The sequence below is a fragment of the Pimephales promelas genome, chromosome 21, assembly GCF_988280905.1.
Source record: "Pimephales promelas chromosome 21, fPimPro1.hap1.1, whole genome shotgun sequence".
Taxonomy (NCBI): Eukaryota; Metazoa; Chordata; class Actinopteri; order Cypriniformes; family Leuciscidae; genus Pimephales; species Pimephales promelas.
The window spans coordinates 10,728,374-10,748,266 of NC_142789.1; the positions used below are offsets into that span (position 1 = coordinate 10,728,374).

General features: G+C 39.8%; 19 non-coding genes across 19 annotated transcripts; all 19 read right to left on the reverse strand.

The window, feature by feature from the left end:
- Nucleotides 1-455: 455 nt before the first annotated feature.
- On the reverse strand, nt 456-754 carry LOC148970386 (signal recognition particle RNA). The gene has a single exon (XR_016148843.1).
- Nucleotides 755-1,705: 951 nt separating this feature from the next.
- Nucleotides 1,706-2,004, reverse strand: LOC148970387 (signal recognition particle RNA). The gene has a single exon (XR_016149042.1).
- A 623-nt stretch (nt 2,005-2,627) lies between these two features.
- Nucleotides 2,628-2,926, reverse strand: LOC148970388 (signal recognition particle RNA). The gene has a single exon (XR_016149025.1).
- A 622-nt stretch (nt 2,927-3,548) lies between these two features.
- Nucleotides 3,549-3,847, reverse strand: LOC148970389 (signal recognition particle RNA). The gene has a single exon (XR_016149007.1).
- Nucleotides 3,848-4,798: 951 nt separating this feature from the next.
- On the reverse strand, nt 4,799-5,097 carry LOC148970390 (signal recognition particle RNA). The gene has a single exon (XR_016148957.1).
- A 625-nt stretch (nt 5,098-5,722) lies between these two features.
- On the reverse strand, nt 5,723-6,021 carry LOC148970391 (signal recognition particle RNA). Its single transcript, XR_016148743.1, has one exon.
- A 951-nt stretch (nt 6,022-6,972) lies between these two features.
- LOC148970392 (signal recognition particle RNA) lies at nt 6,973-7,271 on the reverse strand. The gene has a single exon (XR_016148969.1).
- Nucleotides 7,272-7,895: 624 nt separating this feature from the next.
- Nucleotides 7,896-8,194, reverse strand: LOC148970393 (signal recognition particle RNA). Its single transcript, XR_016148744.1, has one exon.
- A 622-nt stretch (nt 8,195-8,816) lies between these two features.
- Nucleotides 8,817-9,115, reverse strand: LOC148970394 (signal recognition particle RNA). Its single transcript, XR_016149010.1, has one exon.
- Nucleotides 9,116-10,066: 951 nt separating this feature from the next.
- Nucleotides 10,067-10,365, reverse strand: LOC148970395 (signal recognition particle RNA). Its single transcript, XR_016148981.1, has one exon.
- Nucleotides 10,366-10,991: 626 nt separating this feature from the next.
- On the reverse strand, nt 10,992-11,290 carry LOC148970396 (signal recognition particle RNA). Its single transcript, XR_016148746.1, has one exon.
- A 951-nt stretch (nt 11,291-12,241) lies between these two features.
- On the reverse strand, nt 12,242-12,540 carry LOC148970397 (signal recognition particle RNA). The gene has a single exon (XR_016148993.1).
- Nucleotides 12,541-13,164: 624 nt separating this feature from the next.
- Nucleotides 13,165-13,463, reverse strand: LOC148970398 (signal recognition particle RNA). Its single transcript, XR_016148747.1, has one exon.
- Nucleotides 13,464-14,085: 622 nt separating this feature from the next.
- Nucleotides 14,086-14,384, reverse strand: LOC148970399 (signal recognition particle RNA). The gene has a single exon (XR_016149011.1).
- Nucleotides 14,385-15,335: 951 nt separating this feature from the next.
- LOC148970400 (signal recognition particle RNA) lies at nt 15,336-15,634 on the reverse strand. Its single transcript, XR_016149005.1, has one exon.
- Nucleotides 15,635-16,258: 624 nt separating this feature from the next.
- On the reverse strand, nt 16,259-16,557 carry LOC148970401 (signal recognition particle RNA). The gene has a single exon (XR_016149043.1).
- Nucleotides 16,558-17,181: 624 nt separating this feature from the next.
- LOC148970402 (signal recognition particle RNA) lies at nt 17,182-17,480 on the reverse strand. Its single transcript, XR_016148748.1, has one exon.
- A 624-nt stretch (nt 17,481-18,104) lies between these two features.
- Nucleotides 18,105-18,403, reverse strand: LOC148970403 (signal recognition particle RNA). Its single transcript, XR_016148860.1, has one exon.
- A 624-nt stretch (nt 18,404-19,027) lies between these two features.
- Nucleotides 19,028-19,326, reverse strand: LOC148970404 (signal recognition particle RNA). Its single transcript, XR_016148872.1, has one exon.
- Nucleotides 19,327-19,893: the final 567 nt, after the last annotated feature.

Sequence of the window (19,893 nt, forward strand, 5' to 3'; positions counted from 1 at the left end):
TATGCATTTTTTAATTGCTAAATTATTTTTGCACAATACATTTAAATTATAGCTATCTAACCACATGTAGGCCCTAGCCTGAGTTTTTTTTTTTTTATCCACTAGCATATTTATCTTAATCTATTTTAATTGGTAACTTTAAAAATTAAATAAAGTGATCTTAGTTTAACAAATCAATCGTTTGCTTTATATATAGATTTTCAGCAGTTTGATCATTAAATATCTTTAATAGGCTATTTGTAAAATACGGACATCTAAACTACATTTGTGATACATTAAAAAATATAAGGCATTGGTGTAAATGTATCTAACAGGGAAGCCATATAGAAAAAATGTACTTTATTATAATAAATGAAGACTGGATTGGACAGTTTTATTTGGCCATTAAGGGCTTTATTTTATGTTCATTTGTTGTTGCTGTTATTTATTAGATTTCACAGAATAACTGTTCACACAAAAGAATGGGTCTCACTGTATCGCTCAGGCAGCACTGCAGTGTCTATTCACAGGCACGATCCCACTACTGATCGACACGGGGATTTTGACCTGCTTCGTCTCCGACCTGGGCCGGTTCACCCCTCCTTAGGCGACCTGGTGGTCCCGGGCTCCCCCAGGAACACCATATCGATACCGAACTTAGCGCGGACACCCAATCGACATAGTCCACTGCAGTCCAGAACCCCTGAGCTCAAGAGATCCACCAGCCTCAGCCTCCCAGTAGCTTGGACTACAGGCACGCGCCACTGCACCCGGCGAGAGCTGTGAGAATCAGCGCTGCTCCTGAATGAAGTGGCTCACAGCGCCCTCTAGTGTATGAAAACAAAATACCAGGGAATGATTAGGCAGGATCCGATGAACTAAAGCATTTTACAATCTCTTTGGTAGCTATATTGTTAAAGATAAGTAGTACATTGTCTTATTTATGCATTTTTTAATTGCTAAATTATTTTTGCACAACGCATTTAAATTATAGCTGTCCTACGCTATCTCACGACCAATTCGTACGAATTCGACGAATGATTAAAAAGTGGCTAATTCGTACTAATTCGTACAACCTCACTCATACGAATTCGTACGATTTGTCTAAACCCACGTGATGGTTAGGTTTAGGGGCGGGGTAAGGGTCAGGTCATTCGTACGAATTCATACGAATTGGCCAATTCGTAAAATATGTACGATTTAGCAAAATCGTACTAATTCGTACGAGTGAGGTCGTAAGAATTCTTACGAATTACCCACTTTTTAATCATTCCTCGAATTCGTACGATTGGTCGTGAGATCGGCTTGAGCTGTCTAAACACATATAGGCCCTAGCCTGAGTTTTTATTTTTTTGTATTTTTTTTTAGCAACTAGCCTGTTTCTCTTAATCTATTCTAATTGGTAACTTTAAAAATAAAATGAAGTGATCTTACCTTAACAAATCAATCATTTGCTTTATCTATAGATTTTCAGCTGTTTGATCATTAAATATGTATTATAGGCTATTTTTAAAATACGGACAACTAAATTACATTTGTGAGACATTACAAAAATATAAGGCATTGGTGTAAATGTATCTAACAGGGAAGCCATATAGAAAAAATTTACTTTATTATGATAAATGAAGACTGGATTGGAAAGTTTTATTTGGCCATTAGTGGCTTTATTTTGTGTTCATTTGTTGTTGCTGCTGTTTATTAGATTCCACAGAATAACTGTTCACACAAAAGACCGAGTCTCGCTGTATCGCTCAGGCTGCACTGCAGAGTCTATTCACAGGCGCGATCCCACTACTGATCGACACGGGGACTTTGACCTGCTTCGTCTCCGACCTGGGCCGGTTCACCCCTCCTTAGGCGACCTGGTGGTCCCGGGCTCCCCCAGAAGCACCATATCGATACCGAACTTAGCACGGACACCCGATCGACATAGTCCACTGCAGTCCAGAACCCCTGAGCTCAAGCAATCCACCAGCCTCAGCCTCCCAGTAGCTTGGACTACAGGCGCGCGCCACTGCACCCGGCGAGAGCTGTGAGAATCAGCGCTGCTACTGAATCCAGTGGCTCACAGCGCCCTCTAGTGTATGAAAACAAAATACCAGGGAATGATTAGGCAGGATCCGATGAACTAAAGCATTTTACAATCTCTTTGGTAGCTATATTGTTAAAGGTAAGTAGTACATTGTCTTATTTATGCATTTTTTAATTGCTAAATTATTTTTGCACAATACATTTAAATTATAGCTATCTAACCACATGTAGGCCCTAGCCTGAGTTTTTTTTTTTTTTATCCACTAGCATATTTATCTTAATCTATTCTAATTGGTAACTTTAAAAATTAAATAAAGTGATCTTAGTTTAACAAATCAATCGTTTGCTTTATATATAGATTTTCAGCAGTTTGATCATTAAATATCTTTAATAGGCTATTTGTAAAATACGGACATCTAAACTACATTTGTGATACATTAAAAAATATAAGGCATTGGTGTAAATGTATCTAACAGGGAAGCCATATAGAAAAAATGTACTTTATTATAATAAATGAAGACTGGATTGGACAGTTTTATTTGGCCATTAAGGGCTTTATTTTATTTTCATTTGTTGTTGCTGTTATTTATTAGATTTCACAGAATAACTGTTCACACAAAAGAATGGGTCTCACTGTATCGCTCAGGCTGCACTGCAGAGTCTATTCACAGGCGCGATCCCACTACTGATCGACACGGGGACTTTGACCTGCTTCGTCTCCGACCTGGGCCGGTTCACCCCTCCTTAGGCGACCTGGTGGTCCCGGGCTCCCCCAGAATCACCATATCGATACCGAACTTAGCACGGACACCCGATCGACATAGTCCACTGCAGTCCAGAACCCCTGAGCTCAAGCGATCCACCAGCCTCAGCCTCCCAGTAGCTTGGACTACAGGCGCGCGCCACTGCACCCGGCGAGAGCTGTGAGAATCAGTGCTGCTACTGAATCCAGTGGCTCACAGCGCCCTCTAGTGTATGAAAACAAAATACCAGGGAATGATTAGGCAGGATCCGATGAACTAAAGCATTTTACAATCTCTTTGGTAGCTATATTGTTAAAGGTAAGTAGTACATTGTCTTATTTATGCATTTTTTAATTGCTAAATTATTTTTGCACAATACATTTAAATTATAGCTATCTAACCACATGTAGGCCCTAGCCTGAGTTTTTTTTTTTTTATCCACTAGCATATTTATCTTAATCTATTCTAATTGGTAACTTTAAAAATTAAATAAAGTGATCTTAGTTTAACAAATCAATCGTTTGCTTTATATATAGATTTTCAGCAGTTTGATCATTAAATATCTTTAATAGGCTATTTGTAAAATACGGACATCTAAACTACATTTGTGATACATTAAAAAATATAAGGCATTGGTGTAAATGTATCTAACAGGGAAGCCATATAGAAAAAATGTACTTTATTATAATAAATGAAGACTGGATTGGACAGTTTTATTTGGCCATTAAGGGCTTTATTTTATGTTCATTTGTTGTTGCTGTTATTTATTAGATTTCACAGAATAACTGTTCACACAAAAGAATGGGTCTCACTGTATCCCTCAGGCAGCACTGCAGTGTCTATTCACAGGCACGATCCCACTACTGATCGCCACGGGGATTTTGACCTGCTTCGTCTCCGACCTGGGCCGGTTCACCCCTCCTTAGGCGACCTGGTGGTCCCGGGCTCCCCCAGGAACACCATATCGATACCGAACTTAGCGCGGACACCCAATCGACATAGTCCACTGCAGTCCAGAACCCCTGAGCTCAAGAGATCCACCAGCCTCAGCCTCCCAGTAGCTTGGACTACAGGCACGCGCCACTGCACCCGGCGAGAGCTGTGAGAATCAGCGCTGCTCCTGAATCCAGTGGCTCACAGCGCCCTCTAGTGTATGAAAACAAAATACCAGGGAATGATTAGGCAGGATCCGATGAACTAAAGCATTTTACAATCTCTTTGGTAGCTATATTGTTAAAGATAAGTAGTACATTGTCTTATTTATGCATTTTTTAATTGCTAAATTATTTTTGCACAACGCATTTAAATTATAGCTGTCCTAAGCTATCTCACGACCAATTCGTACGAATTCGACCAATGATTAAAAAGTGGCTAATTCGTACTAATTCGTACAACCTCACTCATACGAATTCGTACGATTTGTCTAAACCCACGTGATGGTTAGGTTTAGGGGCGGGGTAAGGGTCAGGTCATTCGTACGAATTCATACGAATTGGCCAATTCGTAAAATATGTACGATTTAGCAAAATCGTACTAATTCGTACGAGTGAGGTCGTAAGAATTCTTACGAATTACCCACTTTTTAATCATTCCTCGAATTCGTACGATTGGTCGTGAGATCGGCTTGAGCTGTCTAACCACATATAGGCCCTAGCCTGAGTTTTTATTTTTTTGTATTTTTTTTTAGCAACTAGCCTGTTTCTCTTAATCTATTCTAATTGGTAACTTTAAAAATAAAATGAAGTGATCTTACCTTAACAAATCAATCATTTGCTTTATCTATAGATTTTCAGCTGTTTGATCATTAAATATGTATTATAGGCTATTTTTAAAATACGGACAACTAAATTACATTTGTGAGACATTACAAAAATATAAGGCATTGGTGTAAATGTATCTAACAGGGAAGCCATATAGAAAAAATTTACTTTATTATGATAAATGAAGACTGGATTGGAAAGTTTTATTTGGCCATTAGTGGCTTTATTTTGTGTTCATTTGTTGTTGCTGCTGTTTATTAGATTCCACAGAATAACTGTTCACACAAAAGACCGAGTCTCGCTGTATCGCTCAGGCTGCACTGCAGAGTCTATTCACAGGCGCGATCCCACTACTGATCGACACGGGGACTTTGACCTGCTTCGTCTCCGACCTGGGCCGGTTCACCCCTCCTTAGGCGACCTGGTGGTCCCGGGCTCCCCCAGAAGCACCATATCGATACCGAACTTAGCACGGACACCCGATCGACATAGTCCACTGCAGTCCAGAACCCCTGAGCTCAAGCGATCCACCAGCCTCAGCCTCCCAGTAGCTTGGACTACAGGCGCGCGCCACTGCACCCGGCGAGAGCTGTGAGAATCAGCGCTGCTACTGAATCCAGTGGCTCACAGCGCCCTCTAGTGTATGAAAACAAAATACCAGGGAATGATTAGGCAGGATCCGATGAACTAAAGCATTTTACAATCTCTTTGGTAGCTATATTGTTAAAGGTAAGTAGTACATTGTCTTATTTATGCATTTTTTAATTGCTAAATTATTTTTGCACAATACATTTAGATTATAGCTATCTAACCACATGTAGGCCCTAGCCTGAGTTTTTTTTTTTTTTTTATCCACTAGCATATTTATCTTAATCTATTCTAATTGGTAACTTTAAAAATTAAATAAAGTGATCTTAGTTTAACAAATCAATCGTTTGCTTTATATATAGATTTTCAGCAGTTTGATCATTAAATATCTTTAATAGGCTATTTGTAAAATACGGACATCTAAACTACATTTGTGATACATTAAAAAATATAAGGCATTGGTGTAAATGTATCTAACAGGGAAGCCATATAGAAAAAATGTACTTTATTATAATAAATGAAGACTGGATTGGACAGTTTTATTTGGCCATTAAGGGCTTTATTTTATGTTCATTTGTTGTTGCTGTTATTTATTAGATTTCACAGAATAACTGTTCACACAAAAGAATGGGTCTCACTGTATCGCTCAGGCTGCACTGCAGAGTCTATTCACAGGCGCGATCCCACTACTGATCGACACGGGGACTTTGACCTGCTTCGTCTCCGACCTGGGCCGGTTCACCCCTCCTTAGGCGACCTGGTGGTCCCGGGCTCCCCCAGAAGCACCATATCGATACCGAACTTAGCACGGACACCCGATCGACATAGTCCACTGCAGTCCAGAACCCCTGAGCTCAAGCAATCCACCAGCCTCAGCCTCCCAGTAGCTTGGACTACAGGCGCGCGCCACTGCACCCGGCGAGAGCTGTGAGAATCAGCGCTGCTCCTGAATCCAGTGGCTCACAGCGCCCTCTAGTGTATGAAAACAAAATACCAGGGAATGATTAGGCAGGGTCCGATGAACTAAAGCATTTTACAATCTCTTTGGTAGCTATATTGTTAAAGATAAGTAGTACATTGTCTTATTTATGCATTTTTTAATTGCTAAATTATTTTTGCACAACGCATTTAAATTATAGCTGTCCTACGCTATCTCACGACCAATTCGTACGAATTCGACCAATGATTAAAAAGTGGCTAATTCGTACTAATTCGTACAACCTCACTCATACGAATTCGTACGATTTGTCTAAACCCACGTGATGGTTAGGTTTAGGGGCGGGGTAAGGGTCAGGTCATTCGTACGAATTCATACGAATTGGCCAATTCGTAAAATATGTACGATTTAGCAAAATCGTACTAATTCGTACGAGTGAGGTCGTAAGAATTCTTACGAATTACCCACTTTTTAATCATTCCTCGAATTCGTACGATTGGTCGTGAGATCGGCTTGAGCTGTCTAACCACATATAGGCCCTAGCCTGAGTTTTTATTTTTTTGTATTTTTTTTTAGCAACTAGCCTGTTTCTCTTAATCTATTCTAATTGGTAACTTTAAAAATAAAATGAAGTGATCTTACCTTAACAAATCAATCATTTGCTTTATCTATAGATTTTCAGCTGTTTGATCATTAAATATGTATTATAGGCTATTTTTAAAATACGGACAACTAAATTACATTTGTGAGACATTACAAAAATATAAGGCATTGGTGTAAATGTATCTAACAGGGAAGCCATATAGAAAAAATTTACTTTATTATGATAAATGAAGACTGGATTGGAAAGTTTTATTTGGCCATTAGTGGCTTTATTTTGTGTTCATTTGTTGTTGCTGCTGTTTATTAGATTCCACAGAATAACTGTTCACACAAAAGACCGAGTCTCGCTGTATCGCTCAGGCTGCACTGCAGAGTCTATTCACAGGCGCGATCCCACTACTGATCGACACGGGGACTTTGACCTGCTTCGTCTCCGACCTGGGCCGGTTCACCCCTCCTTAGGCGACCTGGTGGTCCCGGGCTCCCCCAGAAGCACCATATCGATACCGAACTTAGCACGGACACCCGATCGACATAGTCCACTGCAGTCCAGAACCCCTGAGCTCAAGCGATCCACCAGCCTCAGCCTCCCAGTAGCTTGGACTACAGGCGCGCGCCACTGCACCCGGCGAGAGCTGTGAGAATCAGCGCTGCTCCTGAATCCAGTGGCTCACAGCGCCCTCTAGTGTATGAAAACAAAATACCAGGGAATGATTAGGCAGGATCCGATGAACTAAAGCATTTTACAATCTCTTTGGTAGCTATATTGTTAAAGGTAAGTAGTACATTGTCTTATTTATGCATTTTTTAATTGCTAAATTATTTTTGCACAATACATTTAAATTATAGCTATCTAACCACATGTAGGCCCTAGCCTGAGTTTTTTTTTTTTTTTATCCACTAGCATATTTATCTTAATCTATTCTAATTGGTAACTTTAAAAATTAAATAAAGTGATCTTAGTTTAACAAATCAATCGTTTGCTTTATATATAGATTTTCAGCAGTTTGATCATTAAATATCTTTAATAGGCTATTTGTAAAATACGGACATCTAAACTACATTTGTGATACATTAAAAAATATAAGGCATTGGTGTAAATGTATCTAACAGGGAAGCCATATAGAAAAAATGTACTTTATTATAATAAATGAAGACTGGATTGGACAGTTTTATTTGGCCATTAAGGGCTTTATTTTATGTTCATTTGTTGTTGCTGTTATTTATTAGATTTCACAGAATAACTGTTCACACAAAAGAATGGGTCTCACTGTATCGCTCAGGCTGCACTGCAGAGTCTATTCACAGGCGCGATCCCACTACTGATCGACACGGGGACTTTGACCTGCTTCGTCTCCGACCTGGGCCGGTTCACCCCTCCTTAGGCGACCTGGTGGTCCCGGGCTCCCCCAGAAGCACCATATCGATACCGAACTTAGCACGGACACCCGATCGACATAGTCCACTGCAGTCCAGAACCCCTGAGCTCAAGCAATCCACCAGCCTCAGCCTCCCAGTAGCTTGGACTACAGGCGCGCGCCACTGCACCCGGCGAGAGCTGTGAGAATCAGTGCTGCTACTGAATCCAGTGGCTCACAGCGCCCTCTAGTGTATGAAAACAAAATACCAGGGAATGATTAGGCAGGATCCGATGAACTAAAGCATTTTACAATCTCTTTGGTAGCTATATTGTTAAAGGTAAGTAGTACATTGTCTTATTTATGCATTTTTTAATTGCTAAATTATTTTTGCACAATACATTTAAATTATAGCTATCTAACCACATGTAGGCCCTAGCCTGAGTTTTTTTTTTTTTATCCACTAGCATATTTATCTTAATCTATTCTAATTGGTAACTTTAAAAATTAAATAAAGTGATCTTAGTTTAACAAATCAATCGTTTGCTTTATATATAGATTTTCAGCAGTTTGATCATTAAATATCTTTAATAGGCTATTTGTAAAATACGGACATCTAAACTACATTTGTGATACATTAAAAAATATAAGGCATTGGTGTAAATGTATCTAACAGGGAAGCCATATAGAAAAAATGTACTTTATTATAATAAATGAAGACTGGATTGGACAGTTTTATTTGGCCATTAAGGGCTTTATTTTATGTTCATTTGTTGTTGCTGTTATTTATTAGATTTCACAGAATAACTGTTCACACAAAAGAATGGGTCTCACTGTATCCCTCAGGCAGCACTGCAGTGTCTATTCACAGGCACGATCCCACTACTGATCGCCACGGGGATTTTGACCTGCTTCGTCTCCGACCTGGGCCGGTTCACCCCTCCTTAGGCGACCTGGTGGTCCCGGGCTCCCCCAGGAACACCATATCGATACCGACCTTAGCGCGGACACCCAATCGACATAGTCCACTGCAGTCCAGAACCCCTGAGCTCAAGAGATCCACCAGCCTCAGCCTCCCAGTAGCTTGGACTACAGGCACGCGCCACTGCACCCGGCGAGAGCTGTGAGAATCAGCGCTGCTCCTGAATCCAGTGGCTCACAGCGCCCTCTAGTGTATGAAAACAAAATACCAGGGAATGATTAGGCAGGGTCCGATGAACTAAAGCATTTTACAATCTCTTTGGTAGCTATATTGTTAAAGATAAGTAGTACATTGTCTTATTTATGCATTTTTTAATTGCTAAATTATTTTTGCACAACGCATTTAAATTATAGCTGTCCTACGCTATCTCACGACCAATTCGTACGAATTCGACCAATGATTAAAAAGTGGCTAATTCGTACTAATTCGTACAACCTCACTCATACGAATTCGTACGATTTGTCTAAACCCACGTGATGGTTAGGTTTAGGGGCGGGGTAAGGGTCAGGTCATTCGTACGAATTCATACGAATTGGCCAATTCGTAAAATATGTACGATTTAGCAAAATCGTACTAATTCGTACGAGTGAGGTCGTAAGAATTCTTACGAATTACCCACTTTTTAATCATTCCTCGAATTCGTACGATTGGTCGTGAGATCGGCTTGAGCTGTGTAACCACATATAGGCCCTAGCCTGAGTTTTTATTTTTTTGTATTTTTTTTTAGCAACTAGCCTGTTTCTCTTAATCTATTCTAATTGGTAACTTTAAAAATAAAATGAAGTGATCTTACCTTAACAAATCAATCATTTGCTTTATCTATAGATTTTCAGCTGTTTGATCATTAAATATGTATTATAGGCTATTTTTAAAATACGGACAACTAAATTACATTTGTGAGACATTACAAAAATATAAGGCATTGGTGTAAATGTATCTAACAGGGAAGCCATATAGAAAAAATTTACTTTATTATGATAAATGAAGACTGGATTGGAAAGTTTTATTTGGCCATTAGTGGCTTTATTTTGTGTTCATTTGTTGTTGCTGCTGTTTATTAGATTCCACAGAATAACTGTTCACACAAAAGACCGAGTCTCGCTGTATCGCTCAGGCTGCACTGCAGAGTCTATTCACAGGCGCGATCCCACTACTGATCGACACGGGGACTTTGACCTGCTTCGTCTCCGACCTGGGCCGGTTCACCCCTCCTTAGGCGACCTGGTGGTCCCGGGCTCCCCCAGAAGCACCATATCGATACCGAACTTAGCACGGACACCCGATCGACATAGTCCACTGCAGTCCAGAACCCCTGAGCTCAAGCGATCCACCAGCCTCAGCCTCCCAGTAGCTTGGACTACAGGCGCGCGCCACTGCACCCGGCGAGAGCTGTGAGAATCAGCGCTGCTCCTGAATCCAGTGGCTCACAGCGCCCTCTAGTGTATGAAAACAAAATACCAGGGAATGATTAGGCAGGATCCGATGAACTAAAGCATTTTACAATCTCTTTGGTAGCTATATTGTTAAAGGTAAGTAGTACATTGTCTTATTTATGCATTTTTTAATTGCTAAATTATTTTTGCACAATACATTTAGATTATAGCTATCTAACCACATGTAGGCCCTAGCCTGAGTTTTTTTTTTTTTTTTTATCCACTAGCATATTTATCTTAATCTATTCTAATTGGTAACTTTAAAAATTAAATAAAGTGATCTTAGTTTAACAAATCAATCGTTTGCTTTATATATAGATTTTCAGCAGTTTGATCATTAAATATCTTTAATAGGCTATTTGTAAAATACGGACATCTAAACTACATTTGTGATACATTAAAAAATATAAGGCATTGGTGTAAATGTATCTAACAGGGAAGCCATATAGAAAAAATGTACTTTATTATAATAAATGAAGACTGGATTGGACAGTTTTATTTGGCCATTAAGGGCTTTATTTTATGTTCATTTGTTGTTGCTGTTATTTATTAGATTTCACAGAATAACTGTTCACACAAAAGAATGGGTCTCACTGTATCGCTCAGGCTGCACTGCAGAGTCTATTCACAGGCGCGATCCCACTACTGATCGACACGGGGACTTTGACCTGCTTCGTCTCCGACCTGGGCCGGTTCACCCCTCCTTAGGCGACCTGGTGGTCCCGGGCTCCCCCAGAAGCACCATATCGATACCGAACTTAGCACGGACACCCGATCGACATAGTCCACTGCAGTCCAGAACCCCTGAGCTCAAGCAATCCACCAGCCTCAGCCTCCCAGTAGCTTGGACTACAGGCGCGCGCCACTGCACCCGGCGAGAGCTGTGAGAATCAGCGCTGCTCCTGAATCCAGTGGCTCACAGCGCCCTCTAGTGTATGAAAACAAAATACCAGGGAATGATTAGGCAGGGTCCGATGAACTAAAGCATTTTACAATCTCTTTGGTAGCTATATTGTTAAAGATAAGTAGTACATTGTCTTATTTATGCATTTTTTAATTGCTAAATTATTTTTGCACAACGCATTTAAATTATAGCTGTCCTACGCTATCTCACGACCAATTCGTACGAATTCGACCAATGATTAAAAAGTGGCTAATTCGTACTAATTCGTACAACCTCACTCATACGAATTCGTACGATTTGTCTAAACCCACGTGATGGTTAGGTTTAGGGGCGGGGTAAGGGTCAGGTCATTCGTACGAATTCATACGAATTGGCCAATTCGTAAAATATGTACGATTTAGCAAAATCGTACTAATTCGTACGAGTGAGGTCGTAAGAATTCTTACGAATTACCCACTTTTTAATCATTCCTCGAATTCGTACGATTGGTCGTGAGATCGGCTTGAGCTGTCTAACCACATATAGGCCCTAGCCTGAGTTTTTATTTTTTTGTATTTTTTTTTAGCAACTAGCCTGTTTCTCTTAATCTATTCTAATTGGTAACTTTAAAAATAAAATGAAGTGATCTTACCTTAACAAATCAATCATTTGCTTTATCTATAGATTTTCAGCTGTTTGATCATTAAATATGTATTATAGGCTATTTTTAAAATACGGACAACTAAATTACATTTGTGAGACATTACAAAAATATAAGGCATTGGTGTAAATGTATCTAACAGGGAAGCCATATAGAAAAAATTTACTTTATTATGATAAATGAAGACTGGATTGGAAAGTTTTATTTGGCCATTAGTGGCTTTATTTTGTGTTCATTTGTTGTTGCTGCTGTTTATTAGATTCCACAGAATAACTGTTCACACAAAAGACCGAGTCTCGCTGTATCGCTCAGGCTGCACTGCAGAGTCTATTCACAGGCGCGATCCCACTACTGATCGACACGGGGACTTTGACCTGCTTCGTCTCCGACCTGGGCCGGTTCACCCCTCCTTAGGCGACCTGGTGGTCCCGGGCTCCCCCAGAAGCACCATATCGATACCGAACTTAGCACGGACACCCGATCGACATAGTCCACTGCAGTCCAGAACCCCTGAGCTCAAGCGATCCACCAGCCTCAGCCTCCCAGTAGCTTGGACTACAGGCGCGCGCCACTGCACCCGGCGAGAGCTGTGAGAATCAGCGCTGCTCCTGAATCCAGTGGCTCACAGCGCCCTCTAGTGTATGAAAACAAAATACCAGGGAATGATTAGGCAGGATCCGATGAACTAAAGCATTTTACAATCTCTTTGGTAGCTATATTGTTAAAGGTAAGTAGTACATTGTCTTATTTATGCATTTTTTAATTGCTAAATTATTTTTGCACAATACATTTAAATTATAGCTATCTAACCACATGTAGGCCCTAGCCTGAGTTTTTTTTTTTTTTTATCCACTAGCATATTTATCTTAATCTATTCTAATTGGTAACTTTAAAAATTAAATAAAGTGATCTTAGTTTAACAAATCAATCGTTTGCTTTATATATAGATTTTCAGCAGTTTGATCATTAAATATCTTTAATAGGCTATTTGTAAAATACGGACATCTAAACTACATTTGTGATACATTAAAAAATATAAGGCATTGGTGTAAATGTATCTAACAGGGAAGCCATATAGAAAAAATGTACTTTATTATAATAAATGAAGACTGGATTGGACAGTTTTATTTGGCCATTAAGGGCTTTATTTTATGTTCATTTGTTGTTGCTGTTATTTATTAGATTTCACAGAATAACTGTTCACACAAAAGAATGGGTCTCACTGTATCGCTCAGGCTGCACTGCAGAGTCTATTCACAGGCGCGATCCCACTACTGATCGACACGGGGACTTTGACCTGCTTCGTCTCCGACCTGGGCCGGTTCACCCCTCCTTAGGCGACCTGGTGGTCCCGGGCTCCCCCAGAAGCACCATATCGATACCGAACTTAGCACGGACACCCGATCGACATAGTCCACTGCAGTCCAGAACCCCTGAGCTCAAGCAATCCACCAGCCTCAGCCTCCCAGTAGCTTGGACTACAGGCGCGCGCCACTGCACCCGGCGAGAGCTGTGAGAATCAGTGCTGCTACTGAATCCAGTGGCTCACAGCGCCCTCTAGTGTATGAAAACAAAATACCAGGGAATGATTAGGCAGGATCCGATGAACTAAAGCATTTTACAATCTCTTTGGTAGCTATATTGTTAAAGGTAAGTAGTACATTGTCTTATTTATGCATTTTTTAATTGCTAAATTATTTTTGCACAATACATTTAAATTATAGCTATCTAACCACATGTAGGCCCTAGCCTGAGTTTTTTTTTTTTTATCCACTAGCATATTTATCTTAATCTATTCTAATTGGTAACTTTAAAAATTAAATAAAGTGATCTTAGTTTAACAAATCAATCGTTTGCTTTATATATAGATTTTCAGCAGTTTGATCATTAAATATCTTTAATAGGCTATTTGTAAAATACGGACATCTAAACTACATTTGTGATACATTAAAAAATATAAGGCATTGGTGTAAATGTATCTAACAGGGAAGCCATATAGAAAAAATGTACTTTATTATAATAAATGAAGACTGGATTGGACAGTTTTATTTGGCCATTAAGGGCTTTATTTTATGTTCATTTGTTGTTGCTGTTATTTATTAGATTTCACAGAATAACTGTTCACACAAAAGAATGGGTCTCACTGTATCCCTCAGGCAGCACTGCAGTGTCTATTCACAGGCACGATCCCACTACTGATCGCCACGGGGATTTTGACCTGCTTCGTCTCCGACCTGGGCCGGTTCACCCCTCCTTAGGCGACCTGGTGGTCCCGGGCTCCCCCAGGAACACCATATCGATACCGACCTTAGCGCGGACACCCAATCGACATAGTCCACTGCAGTCCAGAACCCCTGAGCTCAAGAGATCCACCAGCCTCAGCCTCCCAGTAGCTTGGACTACAGGCACGCGCCACTGCACCCGGCGAGAGCTGTGAGAATCAGCGCTGCTCCTGAATCCAGTGGCTCACAGCGCCCTCTAGTGTATGAAAACAAAATACCAGGGAATGATTAGGCAGGGTCCGATGAACTAAAGCATTTTACAATCTCTTTGGTAGCTATATTGTTAAAGATAAGTAGTACATTGTCTTATTTATGCATTTTTTAATTGCTAAATTATTTTTGCACAACGCATTTAAATTATAGCTGTCCTACGCTATCTCACGACCAATTCGTACGAATTCGACCAATGATTAAAAAGTGGCTAATTCGTACTAATTCGTACAACCTCACTCATACGAATTCGTACGATTTGTCTAAACCCACGTGATGGTTAGGTTTAGGGGCGGGGTAAGGGTCAGGTCATTCGTACGAATTCATACGAATTGGCCAATTCGTAAAATATGTACGATTTAGCAAAATCGTACTAATTCGTACGAGTGAGGTCGTAAGAATTCTTACGAATTACCCACTTTTTAATCATTCCTCGAATTCGTACGATTGGTCGTGAGATCGGCTTGAGCTGTGTAACCACATATAGGCCCTAGCCTGAGTTTTTATTTTTTTGTATTTTTTTTTAGCAACTAGCCTGTTTCTCTTAATCTATTCTAATTGGTAACTTTAAAAATAAAATGAAGTGATCTTACCTTAACAAATCAATCATTTGCTTTATCTATAGATTTTCAGCTGTTTGATCATTAAATATGTATTATAGGCTATTTTTAAAATACGGACAACTAAATTACATTTGTGAGACATTACAAAAATATAAGGCATTGGTGTAAATGTATCTAACAGGGAAGCCATATAGAAAAAATTTACTTTATTATGATAAATGAAGACTGGATTGGAAAGTTTTATTTGGCCATTAGTGGCTTTATTTTGTGTTCATTTGTTGTTGCTGCTGTTTATTAGATTCCACAGAATAACTGTTCACACAAAAGACCGAGTCTCGCTGTATCGCTCAGGCTGCACTGCAGAGTCTATTCACAGGCGCGATCCCACTACTGATCGACACGGGGACTTTGACCTGCTTCGTCTCCGACCTGGGCCGGTTCACCCCTCCTTAGGCGACCTGGTGGTCCCGGGCTCCCCCAGAAGCACCATATCGATACCGAACTTAGCACGGACACCCGATCGACATAGTCCACTGCAGTCCAGAACCCCTGAGCTCAAGCGATCCACCAGCCTCAGCCTCCCAGTAGCTTGGACTACAGGCGCGCGCCACTGCACCCGGCGAGAGCTGTGAGAATCAGCGCTGCTCCTGAATCCAGTGGCTCACAGCGCCCTCTAGTGTATGAAAACAAAATACCAGGGAATGATTAGGCAGGATCCGATGAACTAAAGCATTTTACAATCTCTTTGGTAGCTATATTGTTAAAGGTAAGTAGTACATTGTCTTATTTATGCATTTTTTAATTGCTAAATTATTTTTGCACAATACATTTAAATTATAGCTATCTAACCACATGTAGGCCCTAGCCTGAGTTTTTTTTTTTTTTTATCCACTAGCATATTTATCTTAATCTATTCTAATTGGTAACTTTAAAAATTAAATAAAGTGATCTTAGTTTAACAAATCAATCGTTTGCTTTATATATAGATTTTCAGCAGTTTGATCATTAAATATCTTTAATAGGCTATTTGTAAAATACGGACATCTAAACTACATTTGTGATACATTAAAAAATATAAGGCATTGGTGTAAATGTATCTAACAGGGAAGCCATATAGAAAAAATTTACTTTATTATAATAAATGAAGACTGGATTGGACAGTTTTATTTGGCCATTAAGGGCTTTATTTTATGTTCATTTGTTGTTGCTGTTATTTATTAGATTTCACAGAATAACTGTTCACACAAAAGAATGGGTCTCACTGTATCGCTCAGGCTGCACTGCAGAGTCTATTCACAGGCGCGATCCCACTACTGATCGACACGGGGACTTTGACCTGCTTCGTCTCCGACCTGGGCCGGTTCACCCCTCCTTAGGCGACCTGGTGGTCCCGGGCTCCCCCAGAAGCACCATATCGATACCGAACTTAGCACGGACACCCGATCGACATAGTCCACTGCAGTCCAGAACCCCTGAGCTCAAGCGATCCACCAGCCTCAGCCTCCCAGTAGCTTGGACTACAGGCGCGCGCCACTGCACCCGGCGAGAGCTGTGAGAATCAGCGCTGCTCCTGAATCCAGTGGCTCACAGCGCCCTCTAGTGTATGAAAACAAAATACCAGGGAATGATTAGGCAGGATCCGATGAACTAAAGCATTTTACAATCTCTTTGGTAGCTATATTGTTAAAGGTAAGTAGTACATTGTCTTATTTATGCATTTTTTAATTGCTAAATTATTTTTGCACAATACATTTAAATTATAGCTATCTAACCACATGTAGGCCCTAGCCTGAGTTTTTTTTTTTTTTTATCCACTAGCATATTTATCTTAATCTATTCTAATTGGTAACTTTAAAAATTAAATAAAGTGATCTTAGTTTAACAAATCAATCGTTTGCTTTATATATAGATTTTCAGCAGTTTGATCATTAAATATCTTTAATAGGCTATTTGTAAAATACGGACATCTAAACTACATTTGTGATACATTAAAAAATATAAGGCATTGGTGTAAATGTATCTAACAGGGAAGCCATATAGAAAAAATGTACTTTATTATAATAAATGAAGACTGGATTGGACAGTTTTATTTGGCCATTAAGGGCTTTATTTTATGTTCATTTGTTGTTGCTGTTATTTATTAGATTTCACAGAATAACTGTTCACACAAAAGAATGGGTCTCACTGTATCGCTCAGGCTGCACTGCAGAGTCTATTCACAGGCGCGATCCCACTACTGATCGACACGGGGACTTTGACCTGCTTCGTCTCCGACCTGGGCCGGTTCACCCCTCCTTAGGCGACCTGGTGGTCCCGGGCTCCCCCAGAAGCACCATATCGATACCGAACTTAGCACGGACACCCGATCGACATAGTCCACTGCAGTCCAGAACCCCTGAGCTCAAGCAATCCACCAGCCTCAGCCTCCCAGTAGCTTGGACTACAGGCGCGCGCCACTGCACCCGGCGAGAGCTGTGAGAATCAGTGCTGCTACTGAATCCAGTGGCTCACAGCGCCCTCTAGTGTATGAAAACAAAATACCAGGGAATGATTAGGCAGGATCCGATGAACTAAAGCATTTTACAATCTCTTTGGTAGCTATATTGTTAAAGGTAAGTAGTACATTGTCTTATTTATGCATTTTTTAATTGCTAAATTATTTTTGCACAATACATTTAAATTATAGCTATCTAACCACATGTAGGCCCTAGCCTGAGTTTTTTTTTTTTTTTATCCACTAGCATATTTATCTTAATCTATTCTAATTGGTAACTTTAAAAATTAAATAAAGTGATCTTAGTTTAACAAATCAATCGTTTGCTTTATATATAGATTTTCAGCAGTTTGATCATTAAATATCTTTAATAGGCTATTTGTAAAATACGGACATCTAAACTACATTTGTGATACATTAAAAAATATAAGGCATTGGTGTAAATGTATCTAACAGGGAAGCCATATAGAAAAAATGTACTTTATTATAATAAATGAAGACTGGATTGGACAGTTTTATTTGGCCATTAAGGGCTTTATTTTATGTTCATTTGTTGTTGCTGTTATTTATTAGATTTCACAGAATAACTGTTCACACAAAAGAATGGGTCTCACTGTATCGCTCAGGCTGCACTGCAGTGTCTATTCACAGGCGCGATCCCACTACTGATCGACACGGGGACTTTGACCTGCTTCGTCTCCGACCTGGGCCGGTTCACCCCTCCTTAGGCGACCTGGTGGTCCCGGGCTCCCCCGGAAGCACCATATCGATACCGAACTTAGCACGGACACCCGATCGACATAGTCCACTGCAGTCCAGAACCCCTGAGCTCAAGCAATCCACCAGCCTCAGCCTCCCAGTAGCTTGGACTACAGGCGCGCGCCACTGCACCCGGCGAGAGCTGTGAGAATCAGTGCTGCTACTGAATCCAGTGGCTCACAGCGCCCTCTAGTGTATGAAAACAAAATACCAGGGAATGATTAGGCAGGATCCGATGAACTAAAGCATTTTACAATCTCTTTGGTAGCTATATTGTTAAAGGTAAGTAGTACATTGTCTTATTTATGCATTTTTTAATTGCTAAATTATTTTTGCACAATACATTTAAATTATAGCTATCTAACCACATGTAGGCCCTAGCCTGAGTTTTTTTTTTTTTTTATCCACTAGCATATTTATCTTAATCTATTCTAATTGGTAACTTTAAAAATTAAATAAAGTGATCTTAGTTTAACAAATCAATCGTTTGCTTTATATATAGATTTTCAGCAGTTTGATCATTAAATATCTTTAATAGGCTATTTGTAAAATACGGACATCTAAACTACATTTGTGATACATTAAAAAATATAAGGCATTGGTGTAAATGTATCTAACAGGGAAGCCATATAGAAAAAATGTACTTTATTATAATAAATGAAGACTGGATTGGACAGTTTTATTTGGCCATTAAGGGCTTTATTTTATGTTCATTTGTTGTTGCTGTTATTTATTAGATTTCACAGAATAACTGTTCACACAAAAGAATGGGTCTCACTGTATCGCTCAGGCTGCACTGCAGTGTCTATTCACAGGCGCGATCCCACTACTGATCGACACGGGGACTTTGACCTGCTTCGTCTCCGACCTGGGCCGGTTCACCCCTCCTTAGGCGACCTGGTGGTCCCGGGCTCCCCCGGAAGCACCATATCGATACCGAACTTAGCACGGACACCCGATCGACATAGTCCACTGCAGTCCAGAACCCCTGAGCTCAAGCAATCCACCAGCCTCAGCCTCCCAGTAGCTTGGACTACAGGCGCGCGCCACTGCACCCGGCGAGAGCTGTGAGAATCAGTGCTGCTACTGAATCCAGTGGCTCACAGCGCCCTCTAGTGTATGAAAACAAAATACCAGGGAATGATTAGGCAGGATCCGATGAACTAAAGCATTTTACAATCTCTTTGGTAGCTATATTGTTAAAGGTAAGTAGTACATTGTCTTATTTATGCATTTTTTAATTGCTAAATTATTTTTGCACAATACATTTAAATTATAGCTATCTAACCACATGTAGGCCCTAGCCTGAGTTTTTTTTTTTTTTTATCCACTAGCATATTTATCTTAATCTATTCTAATTGGTAACTTTAAAAATTAAATAAAGTGATCTTAGTTTAACAAATCAATCGTTTGCTTTATATATAGATTTTCAGCAGTTTGATCATTAAATATCTTTAATAGGCTATTTGTAAAATACGGACATCTAAACTACATTTGTGATACATTAAAAAATATAAGGCATTGGTGTAAATGTATCTAACAGGGAAGCCATATAGAAAAAATGTACTTTATTATAATAAATGAAGACTGGATTGGACAGTTTTATTTGGCCATTAAGGGCTTTATT